The sequence below is a fragment of the Pezoporus occidentalis genome, unplaced genomic scaffold (genome assembly GCF_034315485.1).
Source record: "Pezoporus occidentalis ecotype Australia unplaced genomic scaffold, CSIRO_AGI_Poc_V1 ctg61, whole genome shotgun sequence".
Taxonomy (NCBI): domain Eukaryota; kingdom Metazoa; phylum Chordata; class Aves; order Psittaciformes; family Psittacidae; genus Pezoporus; species Pezoporus occidentalis.
Genome location: NW_026915955.1, coordinates 816620 through 838671, shown reverse-complemented (window position 1 = coordinate 838671; position 22052 = coordinate 816620). Strand labels below are relative to the sequence as shown.

The window sequence follows — 22052 nt, the reverse complement described above, 5'->3', positions numbered from 1 at the left end:
CAATTGCTTAGAAAAAAAATCACAACGCACATGATAGAGTATTTTAATTTGTTCAAAAATAGTTACATCTCCTGCTCCTATAATTAAGGTTTTATTAATTTAGGATTGGAACAGATGAGAATATGAATCTTTGTGTGTCTGCGTCAGCTCAGGTGTAGTTCATAACCCTGAAGAGAGACCCCAGTGAACCACAAGGGCCTGGCCACTTTCAGGGACAGAGGTTCCTTCATGGTACAGGTGGTGGGAGAAATGAGTACCAGCCTTCTCTGTATCGATGCCTTATTCTGTATCAGTTTTTTGCAGCGTGCACGTATGGACAATCAGCAGACCTCAACACTCTGACTGTTTAATCATGTTCAGAATAATTCATTTTCAATGGGCTCCTAATAAAACCCTACAAGTATCACAAAAGAGGCAAAAGCCTACACCTCTGCATGTAAACAGGAGTGGACGCTGGAGTATAACCAGGAGTTCATTCATAATGTAATGACATCTCACCACCGTTTTGAGTACATCTGTGTTGCAAATACCTCCAGAAGGTCCTCAGGCAAGGCGCCACTGAAATTAAGGATGGAAATCTGTATCAGGCTCCAAGTCTGCGTCTGGCAAAGGGAATTTCCCGCCCTCAAAAAAGTCTGGATTGAAATCCTGAGATTCTGTGCAGCAACACTGTACAGAATTTCAGAAACACAGATTTTCCTGGTTAATTCCACTGAACATGTTTAAAAGAAATACAAGGATGAGTTTGTCTAGATTGTCCATTTGTATGTGTGACTTTCACGTTTAACATATCCAGAGAGGGATCATAACAATGAGCAAAAATTGAAGGCCCATCACTGCCATGGTCTGTGTGTCTGAATCATTGATTTAGGACATGACAGAATAATTTAGGTGGGAAGAGATCTCCTGAGAACCCATCTACTCAGACCTCCTGCTCAGAGCAGGTCTAGGTAGATCACCTTTCACAGGGCTGTGTCCAATCAGATGTCTAAAGATGGAGGTTCCCCATACTTCCTGGGCCTGTCCTAGTACTGGACAACCTTCATGGCAAAAAAGGTTTCACTAATATTTAACTGTAATTTCTCATGTCTTCTGTCTTCTCAGATGCTCCAATCAAGGCGCTGCAGACAGTCATAACATCTCCTTTAAGCCTTCTGTTCTTCACAGGCGTATAAGCAAAAGCACAGTGCATGCAGCTTCTACAGATTCAGGCTCTGCACTGCTGCCTAGTATGTTGTGGGTACCCAGACTGTGACATTACTCATTTCTACCCACTTTTCTCCTCTGTTTGTACCAGGTACCCTGCCTCTTTCAGAAATACTATTTTAAGGGAATCATGACTTGTAATCTAGTTGCTGGCATACTGAGACAAGCACAGAAAAGCTGTTCCAGCTCTCCTCATCCTATATTCCACTGTGTGATGGTGGTTTGCTCCTTTGCACAGAAAGGCTTCAGGGGAGAAAACAATAATAGATCTCTTAGTCTTTAAAATTTGTGCGGATTTAGTTAAATCATATTTAAAATCCATTAATCATTTAATTGCATGTTTGTATTTAAACTGATGGATATTTTACAACATGTTGTCATGTAGTACTTTTTTAGATTTTTTGATACAAGGAAAAAACCTTAAGTACAAAAAGCAATAATTTTAGAGCATGAAAGAGAAAGAGAGCGTAAAAACATCTCATCACTTCTCTCTCGGAACAGAAAAGTAGTTCAAAATGATTATCATTTTTTTCTGAAAGTGCTGCAGACTTCTGGTTGCCGTGAACCCTGGGAACCCTGTGCATCTGCACTTCAGTTTGGCAAACAGGAACCTTACTCTTCTCTTTCTTCAGAAACGCTTAGTTCAGAATTAACAAGCTGATAAAATACTTTGCTATAAATTTTGTAAGAATCTTTTGCCTTCTTTATAAGAAACTTGGCTTATAAATGTTATAAGAATCTATGAATGGGTCACATCGCTACGTTGTCATGGTGATGAGAAGTGCAGACGTCAAACGCAAAGTAGAAAGTGGTGTATGTATGATGGCTTGATTTTGAAAAAGATTTTATTAAAGCAGCTTATAGGTGGCTTGGATATTCTTTCTTCTAACAGGTTACTCAGACTTCAGCAGTTAGAAGCCAAATCCAGGGACCACCGCATGCAGTAACCCTCAGGCTGTTGGATTCAGTGGACTGTGGACTTGGCCATTAGGAAGGTACTGACGTGAGACAAATACATCAGTTTCCTCTTTGCACAGAGACAAATCCCTCCTACAGACTGAGGCCCTACAGCTGCCTGAAGTACATGAAAACTTAATAAGATTTATTTTTAGATGGTTGTGTTTGATATATGGTGCTAAATGGGCTGTTACTCTTGTAAAGCTTGCTGTTATCTGAAGGGTACTTTAGAATTAAATTAGAATTAAAATTCTTATTTACTTCACCTATTTTCACATGTAAATTACCAATATATAGTACAAAATATGGTGAGTGGCAATTTAAAAACCAGCATTGACTCTACTGAAGCAGAGGGTGACTGGCTTCAGGTATGTAGTGGCATTGGTGAGGAATGGAGTCCGTAACAAGGATGACAATGCTGAAATCATTCCTCTCTTTCTGTTCTTTGTTCGCATTTTTTAATCCCTCCTTGTTATTTCCTTTGTGCTCACACCACAGAGAGATGCTTTCATACATGCTTTTGATACTTTTCGGCTCTCAAGGCTGTATCCCTTCCATGACCTGTACTTATTTTATTGATTTATATTTACACCCTGACCCTGTGCTATGACGCATCCCAGGCCTCTCAAGGCCTCCACCACCACCCTTTGCTTGTACTCTTGGGGGCCTACAGGTCTTTTGGCAAGAGTGTTCACAGCTCCAAGACCAGCAGTAGATATATCTACATGGTACACTACTGCAATGTTACTTCAAGTGAGGGTGTCAGTCTTCCCCACCCTGCAGCCTATTCTCCCTGCTCAGACACTATGTTCATATCCCTTGGCATCAGCTGAACCGTCTCCTACCTCTAATGTTGACTGCAGCCACCACAAGCTTCCTCAGATTCTGCAGCACCTTTTATGACTCTTGAATGTTGTTTTCTAGGTACAAAAACCAAAAACAAAACCCAAACAATTCTGGGCAGCATAGCCTCAAGGATAGTCGGGATTCTGGGCTATTCTCAATGCAGCATGGACACCATTCATAGGCATCTTACAGGAAATGAGAGGAACATGTGGAGTCATCTTCGCATGAGCTGGGCTTTTGATTTCCAACCTGCTGAGATTTCACTGGGGTATTCTTGCCCTGCCCAACAGATGAGTCCCTGGATGTGACATGAACAATTCTACATGTTTGGTTGTATAAACAGAGTGGGTTTTTTTTCCAAAATCAGAGCTTATGTATGGATGGGCATCTGTGTAGTGGTGAGAAAGAGTGGGGTCAAGACCAGAGGGATTTAGCTGAAGCACTAGTAGTAAATGTCTAAATCATTTTCAAAGGAAGAGCTACAGTCTTCAAGGTTTTCCAGAGTTTTCAGGTCCAGTGCTCTTTGGCTGAGAATATACCTGCTGAGATAGTGGTTCAAAATGGTCCATTCTGGATGCAGACACCTTTCCCCCCGAAAGGGTACTATTTTATGTGGGCCGCATTTTCCTGCCATAGCAAATAGCATGGAGATCTGAGTTTTCTTTCCCAGAGCTTTTTCCAAAAAATATGATGATCACTGGGAATGGAAGAAGGGGAACATGTATTTCTCAGCAGAAATCTCAGAGATACAGAGTGTGGTTGAAAAGCTCTCAGGACAGGCTGTATGAACCAGAGGCACATGTTTTGCATTAACCTGTGCTGCTGTGAAAGGCATAAGTGGCCTGAGCTTTCCAAGAAGCCCATGGAGACACCTGTAGGGGCAACCCAGATCCAGCCAGGCTGATGTTTGGACAAAAAGTCAATGACTGAAAATAATCTGATTGGGCAGGTGCACAAAAAGGAATGAAAAGGGATTTAGAGGTCAGAGTCAATAAGTGGAAATCTCTCACATTAATTCAAGTATGTTGGCCTCTGATACATTTTTTCCAGCTAAATAGAAATGTGACTCATTTCCAAGACAAAAAATTCATTTGGTAGAATGGCAAAGGGAGTTTTCAAAAAGCAACTTGACTCTAAGTGCTCTGAGGACATTATTAAAAACATAGTTATCTGACAATCTGAATGAAGTTCTCTGTGTGTACAATGACATATTGCTTCATCAAACACTACCTTCAGAAACCTGGCTTTTTGCCTAGCCCTTTCAGATGACATTTGGTCAAAAGCCTTATATGAAACAATGATCACAGGGATTTCAGTTTAAATCATTTCACCAGGTAGGGAATAGCAGTAAGGCTATAATTATTCGTTAGCTACCGGGTGATGCTCAGCTTCCAAAATGAAGGGAAATCTTCGGCTGAGAGTGCAGGCACTGCAGTGGAATTAACAATGATGCCTCCATTTTCTGTACTTGTCACAGCTGCACCACAATTATGATCATTGCTCCATCAGGAGCTCATGCTCCTGATGTGGAAGGAAAGGGGGAATGTTTGGCTAATGATCTGGTGACAGCTTAACTGTGGAAACTTTTACAGAGGTCACAAGTTCAGATGCAGCTCTCCTATTTCTGCTGCTGGGTGAAAATTCTTATCCGATCTCTCTTGTCTGTTAATGGTTTGTGTGAAAGAGTTGGTGTTCAAAAACTGTTCTGCAATGGATTTTTGCACCCATAATTTAGGATTCAATGCCTTTGTTAGAGGGATTAAAGGAAAGGGAAATGAAGACCTGCTAAGAGCCATCCCCTGGAAGGTGATGGTTTTGCTGAAAAAAGGTGGAATTTTGCTGATGTCAGTGGAAATATAAAGCAGCAAATCCTTCAGTTTCTTCAAGACTTTTGTTCTTGAGAAACAGCTTGAGTTTTACGCTCAGTGCAAGCAGGAAAAGAAGAAATCAAAACTTCAAGCAAGTACAATTCTATGATTCTACTCTACATTGAATAATAACATCCAGTTCACCCATAATAATGTTTCATAAATGTTCATAGATCTGCAAAACACCGTACTGATGGCATAAGAAAATAGATTAAGGTCAGGTCCCTGGATAACTGTACTTCCAACATCAGTTGTACACAATTTTGTTTTGAAATATATAATTCAATAAGTTATTTCAATTTTACAAGAAAGTACTTTTAAAAAGGCATATTTGTGGGAACTAACTCAAATTACAGCTCTGTCACACCCCTGTGTAATACAAAAGGCTTTGGGTCTGTAAAAACACCTCAGAAACATCAACAGAGATTTGTGCAGAGAGCAGGAATAGCATCATATGATTTCTTTTTCTTGATATCTTCAGGGTTCAAGTGTGCTCCACACTACATAATATCGGCGGAGGTCATTTCTATTTATCATGAGCTACAAAATCACAGAAGGGCTGAGGCTGGAAGGGACATCTGAAGGTTGTCTGGTAACCTTCTGCTCAAACAAGATCATCTAGAGCTGGTTGCTCAGGGCTATGTCCAGGCAGCTTTTGAATATCTCCAATGACGGAGATTCCACAACCTTTCTGAATATCTAGGAAAACGGGTGCAGAAGTGCTGGCTATTTTGAAAGAGTAAAGTGCACAAGTTTTTAGAATTTTCACCCCATTAGAAGGGCATGCTCTGAAATTAAGACATATTCCAGCAGCATCAATAGGGAGGAACTGAAAGTTAAAGAATCTGCCTACTTAAAGACAGAATTTTACAAAAAGGTAAAACATTTAAGTGTGTCATGCTATTTTCCCGATGTGTCCACCTGATGCTCAAGTGTCTCAGCTTCGGAGCAGGGTAACTAGCCTCTGTAAATTTCCTAAGTACTCCCTACCCTGACTGTTTCTACAGCTTCAGCTTTTCTGTTCCTGTTGTTAAAAGGAACAACCATAGCACTCGTCCTATGAAAAGTGTCCTTCTGTCCTCCAAGACTGGAAGATTTTTCCTCTCTCTTCCAGTATGGATGGACACTAGATACCATACAGTACTGCAGAACAGTGGCATCTCATACTTTACTCTTCTTAACTGTTAATCTTTAAATAGTTGAATTCTTATTTGATATATTGTATATCTCACCTAACATGTTTCAAACTTGGAATTTTATGCTGATATCTTTTTTTCTAAGTCTAGCAAAACACAGTGATGTATGTGCAAATTGTATGTCATAAAGACTAGTTAAGATGCAGGCTTCCTTTATTATTCGTAATGCACAGTCTTGTGCAAGCTTTGCACAAGGCTTACAAATAATATATGAAGAGAACAAAAGCTTGCTCTGAGGACGGACTTGCTGACTGAATGCAACCTACTCTTCCTGCTTAGCAATACTGCTGGGATGCATTCACAGAAAAGCTGCTATTTTTTAACCAGCTGACTTCTATCCCTTTTGCACCCAATACCCTCCTTAAGATCTACATCTTTCAGGCAGTCCTCAAAACACAAGAGGGTATTTAAGGATCCTTTCCTCACAAAGAATATTTTTTATTTCCATAATGAAAACATAGTCTTTCTGGGATCTCTTGTGTTAACTGTCATCATCGATTCACGTCTTCATCTCACTTGCAAGCTCTTCAGAACGTGAGACAGGAATGGGCCCCAGCTGCACGCACTGCTGGCAGCATGGCCATGCTGGCTTTGCTGAGGCCAACACATTGCTTCAACAATGCTTTCTTGGATTGCCTTGTTTCCTCATTGGTGTGTATGGGCAGGGCTTTTGAATTCAGAGCACAGCCTGCACATCAGTACGAGAAAAATCTGTGGGTTAATTCCTACCCAGAACAGCTAGGTTTCTAGTTGGAACTTGATGATCTTAAGGTCCTTTCTAACTCTAACTATTCTATGATTCTATGATTCTATAACCTGTACTTCCAAAATTGCCTGTGTTGAACAGGTAGCTTGGTTTCATACAAAGAGGCGAGATCTTGCTTTACAAGGTGCATAAGAAATGAAACTCCGAAAGAAGCCAGGCTAGCAAAGTATCCTTCTTCACTGACTTCTGCGGCTGAAACATGTGCGGTTTGTGTGTGCAGGTTCCTGGTACGGCTCAGCTCTTTCTCGAGAGGGAAGTGGCTTTGGTCAAGGCTGGTCACTTTTAGAAAGTTCACTAGCTCAGACAGGTTCTGTGTGTTCAGCACAGAGCCCAGGATGGAGGTTTGTGCCCAGGGCCATGAGTTGCATGAGTGAGGGGCTGCACTGCTTCTGCATCCTGGGTGGTCTCAGGGAATATCATCCTGTCACATCCAGGCTGGTTCTACCACATTTATGTTACTTCAGGTCACTGGCAACTAACGAAAACTTCGTTGTAACAGAGTGCTCCTATTTTTAAAACCACAGTTTAATCACAAAAAGCAGCTGCAGCTAAACTGAGGTTTAAAAACAAAGCAGACCATATCACAATGGGAGGATGCTAAAGCAAAGCGCTCATTGTACGTATCGATTACCACTATCCATCTATTCTGATCTAGTGTACACTACTGCCCCCATAGATTATTTGCTGTCTCTTTCAAGACATGTAACAGTGAAGGCATTTCCCTCATTTTGCAGACTTTGGCTACAAAGTCGTAAATTTTCTTTACACAGTAAGCAAATTATTCACTTCACTGAATTGTTCTTGGCAATCACCTTTAAGAACAGTGGCAACGTTTGCTGTGACATGCCATATGTGTCTGTGACTGCCTAGTCTTTGGTCTTTGCACATTTGACAAAATAAGCACAGTGGCAATGAACAGCAAGGAGAGCATCTCAGAATTTCATTGCTGTGATGTAGTTTCACCTAGCTACATAGCGAAAGGCAGCACTAACTCTTCAGAAACAGATGACCATTTCCTTTGGCCTTATCATCAACCTTTCAGTGCATCTGTCAGTGGAGCGCATGGGAAGTAATCTTGCAGAAGAAATTCCAACAGAAAGCAGCTGTGTCTGTGAGTAAGAGTATATAGATATAGGTATGAGTAAGAAATATTACCGTATCAATTTCAGAGCTTCACAATCCTCATTTGAGGATCTAGCATCCTCATTTTGGCTGAAAATTGATCTTTTTTCTCCTTGACACAATTTACTACTTGCCTACTCTGCAGTGAATGTTGTGAGCAAATTATTGTCTTTCTCCTAGCACCTACACTTCTGTGCTCATGAAGATTTGTGTCATACCCTTTCTGCTTGTTTTGTTATCTAGGCCAAACAAATTTGGTTCCTTCCAACTTTCTTTGTAGGTCATGCTTTCTACACCATTGGTAACCCATGTTGCTCTTTGGTGCACTTTCTTCCATTGCTCAGTGGCTCTCCTGAAGTACCAAAACTGGGCTTCGTTCTGCACTTGGGTTTCAACAGTACTGAGAGGAATTATGCAGCACCAGAGCGTAATCAACACTCCTGCTTTTACACTCTGGGATAATGCTCCTTTTTTTCTAAGTATGATGATTACTTTTTAACTTGCCTTTAGGCTGTTATCCCCTCTATGATGTGTTTTCTGCAGGGCAGTTGCTAACAAATGTCCTCTGCTCTGTACTTCGGCAATTGCTTTATTGTGTAGAATTGTTCATTTGTTAAATTGCTGTTGGCTTTGGGCTTCTAAAAAGCAGCTCCAACTTTTAAGAGTTCATTTCTATTCTCCTTTTGTACTCCAACTCCTTGTGTTTCAGTCTCCCTGTGCTGGAATTGCTACCTCTATCCCGTTATGTAATCAGGAGTTTTACTCACCGAAAGTTTCCTGTGAAGGTGGAGAGCATGGGGACACCTTGCAAGTATCTGGAAGACTATAAAACAACTGAGTTTACACAGGAAGGTTTTCTTAGCTTTCCACAAGTGAAGAAAGTTGGTGCAGATGGAAACACAGAAAGGTCAGCTTCAACAGGACAAAGTTAATAATCCCCCTTTCCCATACTGTGGAAACCAGAATATCACGAATGTCTGTTCCTTTTCTCTGAGTCAAACCACCAAAGCCTTGGCCTTTACCTTCTCTGAGGTGGAACTGAGCTACTTCCCAAGTCCCAAGTCACAAGCTGGGTGTCATTTCTAGCCACAACCTTAACCATTAATACCAACAGGAGTTCAGAATAGCTAAGGAAATGGTCAGAGGTCTTTCCAACAGAATACAATGCACTTCCAGGAGTCCAAGACATATAGGGGCCTCATATAAAGCTAGCTGTATCTCCTTAAGTGTAACTTCACAACAGCTCCTGCCCATCTACAAGGAGCAGGCTCTACTGCCACAGGGTGCTCTCTTTCCACTGTGCTGATCTTCCCCCATCTGTCAGTGTTTTCATTGATGCATCCTTGTTGACCCCTCAGCCCTGAGAAGTTTTAGGTCTCTAATCCTTGGGTAGTGTATTCTGTCCTAGCCTTGCTAGAACCAACTACTGTTATCTTAACACCTTTGAAGCATTAATCTGAGACACAATTTCTGTGTTGTTCTTTTCCCTTCTTGTTCTTCTCCATGTTTTTTGCAGTTCCTGTGGACTCAGTTCAAGGCATTCAGCCATGTGATGGTGCAAAATTAGAGAAGAAAAAAGAACCACAAATAGATTCAGACAAAAATACCATAAAATTTCGAGTCTGACACCCACCATTTGCCAGTTCAGTGGTTTGTATCTGCTACTGTTCCCTGGAGATTAACATGCAAGCAAATGCAGGCTGATATTCACTCTTTCTACCAAAGTTTGCATATCTACTGCCATGAAACCTGAGCACAGAGCATCAAGAGTCGCAACATATAAGTTATACATTCTTCTGCCTCCGTATTTGCTTTCTGAACTTCCCCTACCGCAGATATAAAACCAAAACAGCCAACCAAACTCTCCACTGCCACCGTAAATATTTCTGTGGGGAACTGCTCTTAATGTAGTTCATTAATTTTACAGAAAGTCATGTCGGGGGGAATGTGTCTACAGCTGCATCCTGACTTTCTGCAGATCACAACCTGTAAAGATCAGTCCATTTCCCTCCAGTGAGCTCGGAGCCATGACCTGATAATTTCAGGCTTTCAAAAATAAAATAGTATGTGCTAAGCTGAAAGCCAGATACACCAGATGGTACCAGTGCCCAAAGTCACCTACAAGTGAAGGCGTCCTCTGTGTCCAGAGGTCCCGCAGACAAGGTGCCATGCTGTAGAAATTAGTTGTGTCAATCTGGTCTAGAGAAAAACATGACACTACAGCCATCAGCAGCACTTTATAAGTAAGGATGAGTTTTGTTTATCACCCCAGAGAGCTTGTCCACACAGCAACTTTCTCTCGTAGTGCACATTTGCCATCACCTTGAAAGTAGAGTTGCTGTGTGTGAGATGGGCTGTAGAAACACATGGTACTCAGCAGGGCATGAGCAGGGATATCACAGCCAATTGCAATCAAAAAGCTCTGAAGATGGTTGCTTCTCTGTCAGAAGTCAATAATTTCCCAAAAGTATTTTGCACTGCATTGATTTTAACAAACAAACAAAATAGAGAAATGATTCACCATCAATTTGTTTTTAATGTTCAAAATAAGTTTTTATTACAGGTTTTAAAATGTGTACTTGTTAGACAAAATAAAAATTGAGTATTTGTTAAAAACAAAACAAAATTGCTGATAACCTTAGGGGTTTTTAAAATCAATTTATTGGGAAATTTTGATTGCTTCAAGTTTGTTCTATCTCTGGTCAGACTTGTCTTCTGATTTTGTGGCAATCTTTGTGAAATGGGAACTCCATTTACTATCTACTCTTGAACTGAGCAGCTGATCAGGCTTTGTTCCTGATTTGTCTGTAAAACCTAACCTGTTGTATTTCTTTACTTTTTAAAAATTGCATTAATTTTATTTCTAAAAGGTAGAACTTTGATGAAATCCTACTGTTTCTTCCTGGTATGTTTTGTATTTGCAATGATAACAAAACCTTCCATATGGGGATTCTTTAATATCATTTAAAAATTACTTCCAACTAAAAGAAGAAAAATAACATTTTCATGACATGTATTGATTTCTTTTGGACAACAGCATGAGTGAATCAGAAGTCATGATGTAATTTTGGTAAAATATTTACTAAAGTACCATGAACTAAAGAAGCATGGGGGTGGAGCTTTCATTGTGATGATAGTCTTTGGTAATGGTTTTGTTGTGAACATTGGCACTTCCCACCGATCAAGTAATACATACATGCCAGATTTTTTAAATGAAATGACCACATCTCAGGTTCAAGAGCTGTTATTCCTTTCCCCAGAGCCGATAAAGCTGTGTTTGGTGAGCTGGATAGGGTCTAGAAATGAATTGTCAAGAAGGTTTGATCTTCCAAAAATTAAATCAAAATGGTGAGATGACCTCAAGTTTCCTTCAAAAGAGGCAATTTTGTCAAAAGACATGGTGCTGTGAACATGCAGTGAGTCCTGAGAGCAGAACCAAGCTCTCAGTGTCTTCCCATTTTTCTTTGCAGGTCTTTTTTTCCCTTTAAATCTATTTTAGGAGCTTCAGTGCACAGTTCCCACCCTGTGACAGCAAAGGAGTCTTTATGTGGTGTAGGCTAGAACAGACTGCAGTGTAGGAGGATGGTGGATCACTGTAGCTTCATATTACAAGCAAATTTAGCAAGTACTTTAAAAAGCCAACATAAGAGATAACATCAATAAAATCATGATCAAAAAAAAGTCTAGAAATATAAATCTGAGGCTTATTTTATTCTAAGAGCATGCCTAAGTGGAGAGACAGGGACTGGGGATGTGGGAAAAGCAAATTATTACAACAGTAAGAAAGAAAGTCAACCCAAATGACTGATTTCCTGGTTGACTCACAGTCTATTACATTAATAGGATCATTTATTAATCTTCAACTAAATCTTCTTTTGCCTTTGTTTTTATTTTAAACTATTTTTAAAGTTTAATGAGTTATGTTACTCATTACGTTAATGAGTTTACCTAGATAAACATGTACCTAATAGGCACCAGTGTGAAGAAAGGGTCCAGACATTATTTATGGCTACTGTGACTATCAATGTTCCAGGAAGGTCTTAAAGGTTTGAGAGGGATGTAATCTTTTCCTCTCCCTGATTCTTAATTCTTACTGCAGGTTAAGTAACTTCCCCAGTGACCCATAACTGCCCAGGAACTGCTGGTTTGTCTGTGAATGAGCAACCTCTCCTGAAAGAGGAAGAAAAGCAAAACCTGCTTTTGTCATTCAGTAGATGGTGCTCTTCCCTTCTCCTGAAGTTACGGCTCATGCTGCTGATGCTTTAGGTGCCATACTTCAGACGTGATTGAAGTCTACAGCTCTTCTACTTCTTGTGCCACCACTGCTTGCTACAAGTCTTGCCAAGATTTGAACATTAACCCCTGTGCCTAAGCCATGCCAGATTTTGCTTACTTCATTTAGATAAAACTTCCTACTTTCTTACCTGAAAAGGACTATGTAAGAACATATGACGATTGGGTCTACTGACATTTTACAGTCAGTCCTCAGGAAACAAACTGTATATGCATTGTGCATGGACTTGATATCTCCCCAGGCATGGAGCTGCTGGTTTTCTTTTGGGGTGCAGTGCTGTTCTGATACGTCCTTTCCACTCAGGCACCAGTACAGACTTATCTCAGCTATCTGGCTTTACAGGACCTACATCTACGTTGGTGGACTTCAAAGGGTCCAAAGGGCGAGTGCCCATGTCCTGGCACTCAGTTTGACTATCCTAATTCCTGACCTGTCCTGGAGCAAGAATTGGACATGCTCCAGCCTGCACCTGGCATACTGAACCTTGATTCCCATCAGAAGTAAACCTGACAGCAGCTGTTCCTGCCAAGTCCTTGATCTGGATTTTGCAGAAATGCTGAAGGCACATTAGAGTATGCATCTCTTGCTCTGTCTGGAGACAACCTGAGGGGTGAGATTTAAAGAGTCAGAAAAGTTGCAATTTAACACTAAGATGGAAGGATCAGAATGTGGCTGCAACTGCTAGCAGGGCTTCCTAATAGGGAAAGGGTTGATTCCTAGGGTGGATACTCTTTATTGAAGAGACAAAGAGGCATTTGGTTCTTGTGGAAAGAAATGTTACTTGTTATATTGTAAGCTTATTTAATTTTGGAACACATTTATGGGCACATGAAGGAGAAGATGACAGGGAAAAGCCAGCTTGCTGAGCTTTGAGTGATAGATCATGCCTGAGCAACCTGATTGCATTGCATATAAGGCAAGAGCCATGAATGTCATTTACACTGACTTTAGCAAGACTTTCAACTGTCTCCCACAGTGGCCTTGCATCCAAGTCTATGAATGTCTGGATGAGCAGACAACTGACAGAGTAAAAACGTAGTTGGAAGACTGTGCTCAAGCAACAGGAGGTACCAGGTTATATTTTACCTGGAGGCAGGTAAGATATACCTGGAGAAATTGCAGAATCTATCCTGGGACCTGTCCTGTTTAACAGCTGGAAGATGTGATTGAGTGCACTGTCATGAAATTTGCAACTGAGCTCAGACTGTGGGCACCACCAATATCCACAAGGGGAGGAATGTCACTCAGAGACACATAGACAGGCAGAAGGAATGGCTGGGCTGATAGGAACCTTATGAAATTCATCAAGGAACAATGCAAAGTCCTGCACCTAGAAAGGAAGAGCCCTTGGCAATGGTGTAGGCTAGGGACAGGCTGGCTGGGAAGCAGTTCTGTGAGGAAGGCCCTAGTGTGCTGGTGGCAGTGAGCTCAACACAAGCCAGCAGCAAGCCCTTGGCAGGAAAGGAAGTTTGGAAGAAGAGATTCCCCATCTTACTGCTGATTTCTGCCACAGAGTTTCTTCTAGCATCACCTAATCCCAGCTGCACCTGCAGGAATGTTTCTAATGTATGCTTGTCTTCTGTTTGGGGTCTGCACAATGCAAGTGTGTGCTCCCCTGAGTCTGCACTGAAGGAAAAAAAGCCAGAAAGTCTATGACAATAATTTCAGACTGATTGCTTTGCAAAAGTAATGATGGAATATTTGAAGTCTTCTGTCTTTGACGTGCTGCACAATAAAGCAATAGAGAAAAGCCATGCTGAAGGTGGGATGCCTCCATCACCATTACAGATGAGACAGTTGATGCTGGAACTATCATATCTTAATCTCTAAAGATATAGACACTCATTACACCCTTATCACACCCTGCAGTCCCAACTAGATTACAGACAGTGGACCTACCTTTATTGTAGCAGAACACACTCTTAGTGAAAAGGCCAGCACACAGGAAGAGATGTGGATCTAGTTTATATGGGTTCCAAACCAGAAACTCACATAGATGCTGAAATTCAGACTGTCAGTCTGGGTTTCATCCAATAAATGAGAAAGGATTCATAGAATGCTTGAAGCAGCAAGCACATATTTTTCTAAGCTGGTTTGCTCATCCCTATTCAGAGGTGAATGTTGGATACAGTTCTGAGTCTAGCAAAAATAGTAAAAATTGTCATCAAAATCAGTATTCATTATGAGCTATTTACTACTCAAAACAAAATGCAGAGTTGATTTTCAAATTCCTTAAATTAATCACTTTTTATTTTGATTTTCTCTTTGTCTCTTGTTTGATATTTACTGTGCCATTCTTTACTAGTGGGATTTAACTCAACAGGATTTTTAAGAAATCCAAGCTTTGAAATATACTTTCCTGCCAAAGCTTGGCTCATTAATATGCTTATCAGTCTTGTACATATTCAAAGTATGTGTCATATAATACAAATCTGAATGTGTTGGTGTCATGGGGTTGAAATATACAATCTTTTTCTTTTTAATGGAGAGCCTTTTCAGAAATGTATTTATGCTGTTGTGTGGTTGTTGTTCTGCCTGTCTCCTGCCAAGCCAGCAGCTGGGGGAGGGCTTCCTGTGCACTTTGAGGTTCTGGTCTTTCCAGCAGGAAAACTCAAGCAACCAATAATACCTTTTCTGATCGTAATCTCAAAGCCCAGCAAGGGCTGATGTTCATCTGTATGGACAAAAAGCCGCAGCATTAAAATGTTTCCCTTTTTTTCCCTTCCCCTCACTTGTCTTTTTGTGTAAAAGTTTACAAATCAGACACCATAAACCATCTCAGAAGACTGACCATTGGAAGTGTTTTCTTACTGTGTATACTTCTGTCAGCTTGGTAAACCTTCAGGCACAGCCTTTGCTGTGGGCTGGACCAAGACCACCTACAGCTCCTGCAGCAAAACAGGAACATACATTTTGCCCACAGGACTCTGACTTTCATCTCCTATTTCTCTCCTTGCTCTGAAACAGTGAAGGCTGATGTATGGAAGGCTGAAGGATGTGCACGTGGCTAGCAAGCTGTCCTGTCACTGTGTGGGTAGGCATGTGTGTGTCCAACACACTTACCATGCACTCTGAAGGGGTTGTTGCCCTGAGGACTTTGGCAATAGGAAGGGGTCCTGGACATCTGGAAGTGAGTGTCCCCCTTTACTTCACATCTGCTAACAAGACCTCCATAGGCACACTCTGAACAACATATAAATAGAAAACCTCCTTCGCTGTGTAGAGAACAGCAACTAGCCAGGCTTCTACCACCATCAGAAACCTTTTGGACAGGTGGAAAATACTGATTCCTCTTTGAGGGCTGAAGAAAATAATAGCTATCTGAATGCCGTGTTATAGTATCAGGTCAGTTTGTACAAAAAGGAGTGATATCAGCTAGATAAATTAGTTACAAGGGACATACTCATAAATGCACTTCCTCTTGCCTTCTAAATTCCTGGATTCTCAGTCTAAAATAAATTTGGCAGAACTTTTTGCTTGAATTAAGAGATGTGTATTTTGCTGCATACTTTTCACACTCATCTGTCACATATTAGCCCTCTATAGTCCACCCCTACTTTCTTTGAATTCCCTGGATATGTACAGAAGGAAACCCCTTTTTCTCACATTTACACTGAACATTGGTAGTGCAGGTCAGGATCCTGGATTACTTCTTTTATTTTTAAACTTAAACTTGCGCTGAACTGACACCAGAAGTTGTTTGGGAGGCAAAACTGGGGAATATTCCAAGGGCAACACTCAAATCCCAGCCACCCATAGCCAGAACAAGCTCTGGTGGGAGTTATGGGTGGTGGATAGAAATGGCTGTGTGCCCTGATGCTTCCCCATCCAGCCCATGGGCAGCTGGGCAGGAGGAGATCCCATCAGACACCAGGCTAAGCCCTTGCTGAACCAGACTGTGCCAGGAGATTCAATCAGGTGCTTGCTTTGCTGTCTTTGCCACACACGTCACACTGAGCTTTTCACCACTTGGGTTATTTCAATCTTTAATTACTGCAAGTAATAGGATTGAAGGGTATTTAGCATATTAGAAAAGATATCTCTAAGTCTGGGTTATTGAACCAGTATTTAACCCAAAAAGGGTTTGAACCAGTAGAGAGTCAAAAATGTCAATGACATAAATTTATGTGTTTATTGATTATTTTCTTAATTTCAGTAATCAGTAAACAGCTGAGCAAATCCAGTTTGCTCTTCCAGACTTGTATTTCTAATTAGAACCAACAAATAGTCAGGAGAACAGCCCAGAGTAGTCACTGATTGAGCCATATAACAGATTTCTAAATAAATAGGCTACTTGGCTCCCTCTGGGAAAGAAGTCAGCTATGTGTCACTCACAGAAAGTGTTACCCTGACAGGTGACAGGAATGGTTTTGGTTTTTCAGCAGAAGCTGAAATTTGTGTAAGTTTATATTTCCTTGAATTCAGAGAAAGAAAACTCTGCAGCCATTTAAGTTCACAATTTGAAACCTGGCATTGGTAGGCTTTGGTAAAGAATGATACGTAAGTTTTCCACAGAAAGGTAAATGAACACAGTTTCAGAACATTCCAGAGATTTGTTATTGTGACTGGTTTGGGTGATACAGTGATTGCTTTTGAAGTTAGGTTGGTTTGGTTAATTTGTTGGGGTTTTTTTTAATACCCTTTGGCTTACACGTGTCCTGCAGAATCCAGCACCTTGTTCTACCAGGTTAAACTGCTGATCTTCCAGAAAGAGAAAATGGTATAAATAGCTGTCAGCAGGGCAGGACAGATAAGTGTGCTATCTGGGATTTCCAGAGATCCTAATGTCAGGCCAATCCTGCAGCACTGATTCAAGGCCGGGGGGTGGGGGGGTGGGGGGGGTGGGGGTGGGAATCCCATTGGCATCAAAATGATTTTTTTCTCAGTAAGGTGCAGTCTGTGACTTCACATCTATGAAATGAGCTTAAGAGTGAAAAAAGGAAAAAAGTCAAACCAAAAAAACCTGTCCACCTTCGAAGACCTTGAAGTAATAATAACTTCTGCACTCCTCACTCTGACAAAATCCAAGCAGGCTTCTTTGCAAAGATGTCCTTAGCTCTGATGTCTTATGACAAATTCTTAAAACAGGAGGGAGTCCTTTGCTCACCATTTGTGGCAAGATTGCAGTGTCTCTGGTACTCCTAGAATCGCAATACAGTTTAAAAGTTCCATCTCATTGCAGCAAAGATGAAGGGCTGTGAGTCAAGAAGCTCTCTTTAGGACACACTAGGGCTCCTGATGGTCCACATTGTAAACCAATGTTTGGTTTGATCTTTAGTATACAATTCTGCATGAGAAAAGAGTGAAGTTCACCATGAACTGCTGACTATTAACAGCATGGAGTTTTAGACACAAGTTTTGATTGCATTTCTTAATGAGTACAACTGTTACCTGACAGCAGTATTTTAAATGAAGAACTGAGAACCACAATAGGGCACACAGCTTTTTCACTGAGCATCTGAAGAGTCTTCATTGTCTTGGGTACAGGGACATTTTTTGAATAAGTGGCTTTTTGTTAATTTGTTTTGTGAGAGTTTAATAAGTTTCTGTGCCCTAATGATCCTTGAAGGCGTCTTTTGGGTTTGTTTCCTACTATATTTATTCTCCATCTTCTTTCTCTGTATCTGGTGTTTCTCAATCTTTAGCTTTGCTGCTGCTGCTGTTACTGGTAGGGAGATTTTGGAAGAGCAAATCCATATGGTCCTCTGCTGAAAATACAAGGACAGAGGAAATACAAATGGACACAAAGAAAAGGGGACAGTGTCTATGAAATCCTCAGATTGTACGAGAAAATGCAAAAAAGTGTAAGAAGATAAAATACTTATTTTCAGGTGGAGGGGTCTAAATAGGGCATAAAATTTTAAGATATCATATAGTATTTTAAGCTAATTGTATCTACTTTGAGATGTCTCAGCCCAAAAGCATCAAAAGAACACTCATCCCTTAGTACCTAAATGTCACGCCTACTATTCAGCTACACAAATTTAAAGTTCACAATATATGTTTCCACTGCATGTTATCATTAACAAGACCAAGACCTACGTGCATTCATTACTCATGGCTATGAGGTACCAAAATGATATAACCATGAAAGGAGTTACTGAAGCTAAAGGACAGCATTGTCACAAGAATATACATATAGGAGCCAGCCATTTATAACAATGACCCTAGGAGATTTCTAAGCATCAAAGCTATGAAGTGCTGATATGCCTTCCTGCAGAATAGTGAGAACTAAAACTCAAATTCCTCTTAAAGACAGCAACTGAATACTTTTGAACTGAATACTGAGGGCATTGCACAGTAATAGGAGAACACACACCCTATGGCCCAGGAAGATCCTTGTGTCATACACACCTTGGAGAAGGGGAGATTCAAGTCCATAGGGCATAAGATACACAGACCAAATTTCTGTCCTTTTTTACTTTCCTTTTCATCTTTCCTTTATCTCCATACCTTTTCACCCCAGTATGACTTTTTGGCACTTTTTACCCCTTCTTTCCTTCTCTATGAGGCAGGAATGTACCTGTCTTGGGGAAAATGAGAAAGTGGAGTAAGCACCAGGAGAACAAATAGAGAGGTGGAAAGATGAAGACAGACTTAATGAAAGTGATCAAGGGCTGTATCTCAGTGTTCTTGGTGATTGTTTCAATCTCAAATTTTGGGGGTTGATTTTTTTTATTTCTCAGTCTCAAAACTTCACTAAAAATTTATTTTTTTTTCTTTGCTCCCCCCCAAAGCCTGAGAGTTTCTGGGCTCTAAAAGTTGATTTTGGATGGCTGGAATTTACCTAGAAAAGCCCCATGAATCCCTCCCCTTCACTGAAGACTTTTTCTTCTCCTGCAGGTGCTTGCTAAAGTTATCTGTGAAGAATGGTTGCAGAAGTGTCTGCAGGAATAATATTCTCTCCCAGCTTTGGGACCATAAATGCAGTCCCAGAATGTAGATACCTTCCTGTTCTGGATCCTGCTGTCCTCTATGAGGAACTGCAGAGCAACTGAGAGCAGCAGCAAGCATGGTGGTGTCAAGATTTCACAGGCTTTGCTTATAATTACTTAAACAATTCCCTATGAGGAAGTCAATACGGTTTCCTTCGATCACACTTCAGTCTGCTGAAAACGCATGCCTTGTCTTTGCACACCAGCAGTAGGTAGTGTTTATGGGTTTAATGGTGCAATATTCATGGATGTCTGGCACAGTGACATGCCCCAGAGTGCCCGGAAAACACCAACTGACATGGCATTCAGCCACATGGCTGCCCTGGCACTGGGCTCTTTCTGTTCTTTCTTTCCCGGGTGGCAAGGAGCCATGCCCTACCACAATGCCTTCATTGTTGAAACATAAAGAACAAAACGCGCGTGTTTAGCCTGATCAGTACTGGAACAAATCACTTGTACTTATCAGATTGCAAGGTCTTCTCTGGGAGCAGAAATTTGGAGTCCTCAGAAACTCAAGCAAAAGAAACTCAAAGTAAAAAGCAACAGGCAAATCAAAATGCACTGAGACATGTTCACCTTTACGTATGGTGTTTCTTCACCAGTTGCTTGTTTTTGTAACTAAGTATTATAGAGCTAGGGCAACATGCATCCAGATATCCAAACCGGAGGAAACTTTCTTATCATTAACTACATACCTGAAATACTCATCCTTACTGCCTAAAACCAGATTTGTTCCTGTTAGGAAAGCAGATATGAACTAAAAAATTAAGAACTGCAACCTGGGAAAAGACTACCCCAATGCTCTCTCTTGTACCATTTCACTCTTGAGAAATTGCCAAAGGCCATTTGTCCATAATTACACCCCAGGAAGTTTCTTCTCATCCCAGCACTTCAGACATGACTCTGATACTGCTGGATTTAGGACAAAATACCCTAGCATGTCAAACTCTGACATAGATAAAAATCAAATAAATGTCATCTGCGTAAATGGTTGTCCCTTACTTAAATCCAGGAAAAGGATCACCTGATACAATTGCTGGTATCTGCGGTTCAGTGACCTTGGCAGTCTCCTTCAGTCTTATATTATTTCCAGGTCTCTGCAAACAGCTGTTTGATTTTTACTAACCATCTTCTGCATCTCTAAGTAAGCTATTATATGTTTTTTTTTCCCTAAGTTTTAATAATACTGAGTTTGGTGCCAAAAAGCAGAGACCAGTCAATTATGTTGCCTGCTGAGCTTGAGAAATAAGCTATTTATACCCCTCTTCAAACATAATTTTGCTTTTCTTGGAGTATAGTTTATTTAGTGTCACAAGGTCCCTAAAGTGAGCGGAGTCAAGACTTCATGGCCTTCCTTCTAGCCTTTCTAACCCTGCCAATTTTTTCTCATTTCCCAGCCCAACAATTCTGCTTTGATGCTTAGGGTCTCCACAGCTTGTCTCGTTAAGACTTCCTTTCTTCCTTCCTCCAAAACTAGCTTTTCCTGAGTCATTCAGCCAGCCCTAACCTTGGCTTTTCTCTTTCCAGGTAATCCAAAGGATCTTAAATGCCTTACTGGTTTAGCTGGGAGAGAGAAGAGAATTAGTTTTCCTACTCCACCCTAAATAACACTTAGATACCTTACTGTAAACAGGTCACTATATTTGGAGTGCCTATTTTGGTATTATCTGTAGTGTTCACAAAATCTTTTCAGTAAATACATCCATTTTTGCTCTTCAGCTGACAAAAGAAATAAGTAAAATAAAATAGTAAATATTTTCTGTTCTTATTTCTATTTTCTTATTGCTAGTCCTTTTTTATATTAACTCAGTAAAATTTCTCCAGTGCAATTCACAGCCTCCCTTTAGCACAAAAAAATTGCCATGCTAGGATATTTAGGGCATAATAACAGTTTCCATTGACATACACATGAAGAGAATCATTCCCCTGGCTTCTTAATGACTGGGTTAGGTCCTACAGGAAATAACTCCCTCTGGCTGTGACGTCTGAAAGACACCTTACCTTTTTTACTATCCTGGGATAAAAAAGAAGCATTCCTTACTGGTTGTCCTACTATACTAATTGGTTCCCTTCTGTTAGACAGATACTGTTTTGTTTGGAGATCTTCTCATTCCCAGCAGCTGGACAAGAGGAAATTGAGATTTGTGAGCAGATAGCCGGGGCTGTCTAGTACAGCCTGAAAGTCTTGCTATTGAGTTTTATAAGATTTTGTAACATGTATGTCTCAGTCAGACAGATTGAGGTACAGCTCTAAAACCTGCTCTGTGTATGTTAACAGATCTATCTAAAAATACCAAAAAAGTACAAATCACATCAACTGCATTTCCATGATCCCACTTCTTCTCCCTGAGATTTTTCCTTAAGGTTCTTCTGTGATTCACACCAGTGGTACAAAACAGTTGCTATTAATCTGTAGAAGATACAGAGGCAGAGAAAGCATGGGGAAGAAAGGAAGCATGGAAGGGTAAATCTTAATAAAATTATTGGGAAAAAAACACTGAAAAATTTGGGCAGAGCCAGTCTATCCAAGATGTAATAAGCAGTGATAAAGAGTAAAAAATAGGCTTACTGTATTGGTTAAGACAACATCAAGCACTGTAATTCTGTCAAGAGTGAAGATTCAGAACTCCAGAAAAAGATACTTTGTCAACTTCTGCTAACTGATGTTGTTTGACTGTGTTAAGATCTCCTTTGACAACAGGAGTTAATTCATTATCTGTGCCAACTGAGGTTAATGGCCCCCTTACAGCTGGAGGTAGTGGAGAGGGTTTTGAAAGAAATTAAGGGAACAAGAGAGTAATGTCCAAGCTAAGGCACGGACTAAGGAGCAGCTGTTAAGGAGATTGAGCAGTCCTCATATTC

The 22052-nt window shown here is 40.6% G+C and overlaps 1 long non-coding RNA gene across 1 annotated transcript in view; it reads right to left on the bottom strand.

Moving 5' to 3' along the window:
• LOC134174541 (uncharacterized) overlaps positions 1 to 21371 on the bottom strand; it is a 29728-nt gene extending 8357 nt beyond the window's left edge. Inside the window, exons 1-3 of the long non-coding RNA XR_009968683.1 lie at positions 21192 to 21371; positions 15319 to 15438; positions 10229 to 10438 (exon numbers count right to left, since the gene is read on the bottom strand). This is a non-coding gene — a long non-coding RNA (uncharacterized LOC134174541). The remainder of the gene's footprint in view (positions 1 to 10228; positions 10439 to 15318; positions 15439 to 21191) is intronic.
• Positions 21372 to 22052: the final 681 nt, after the last annotated feature.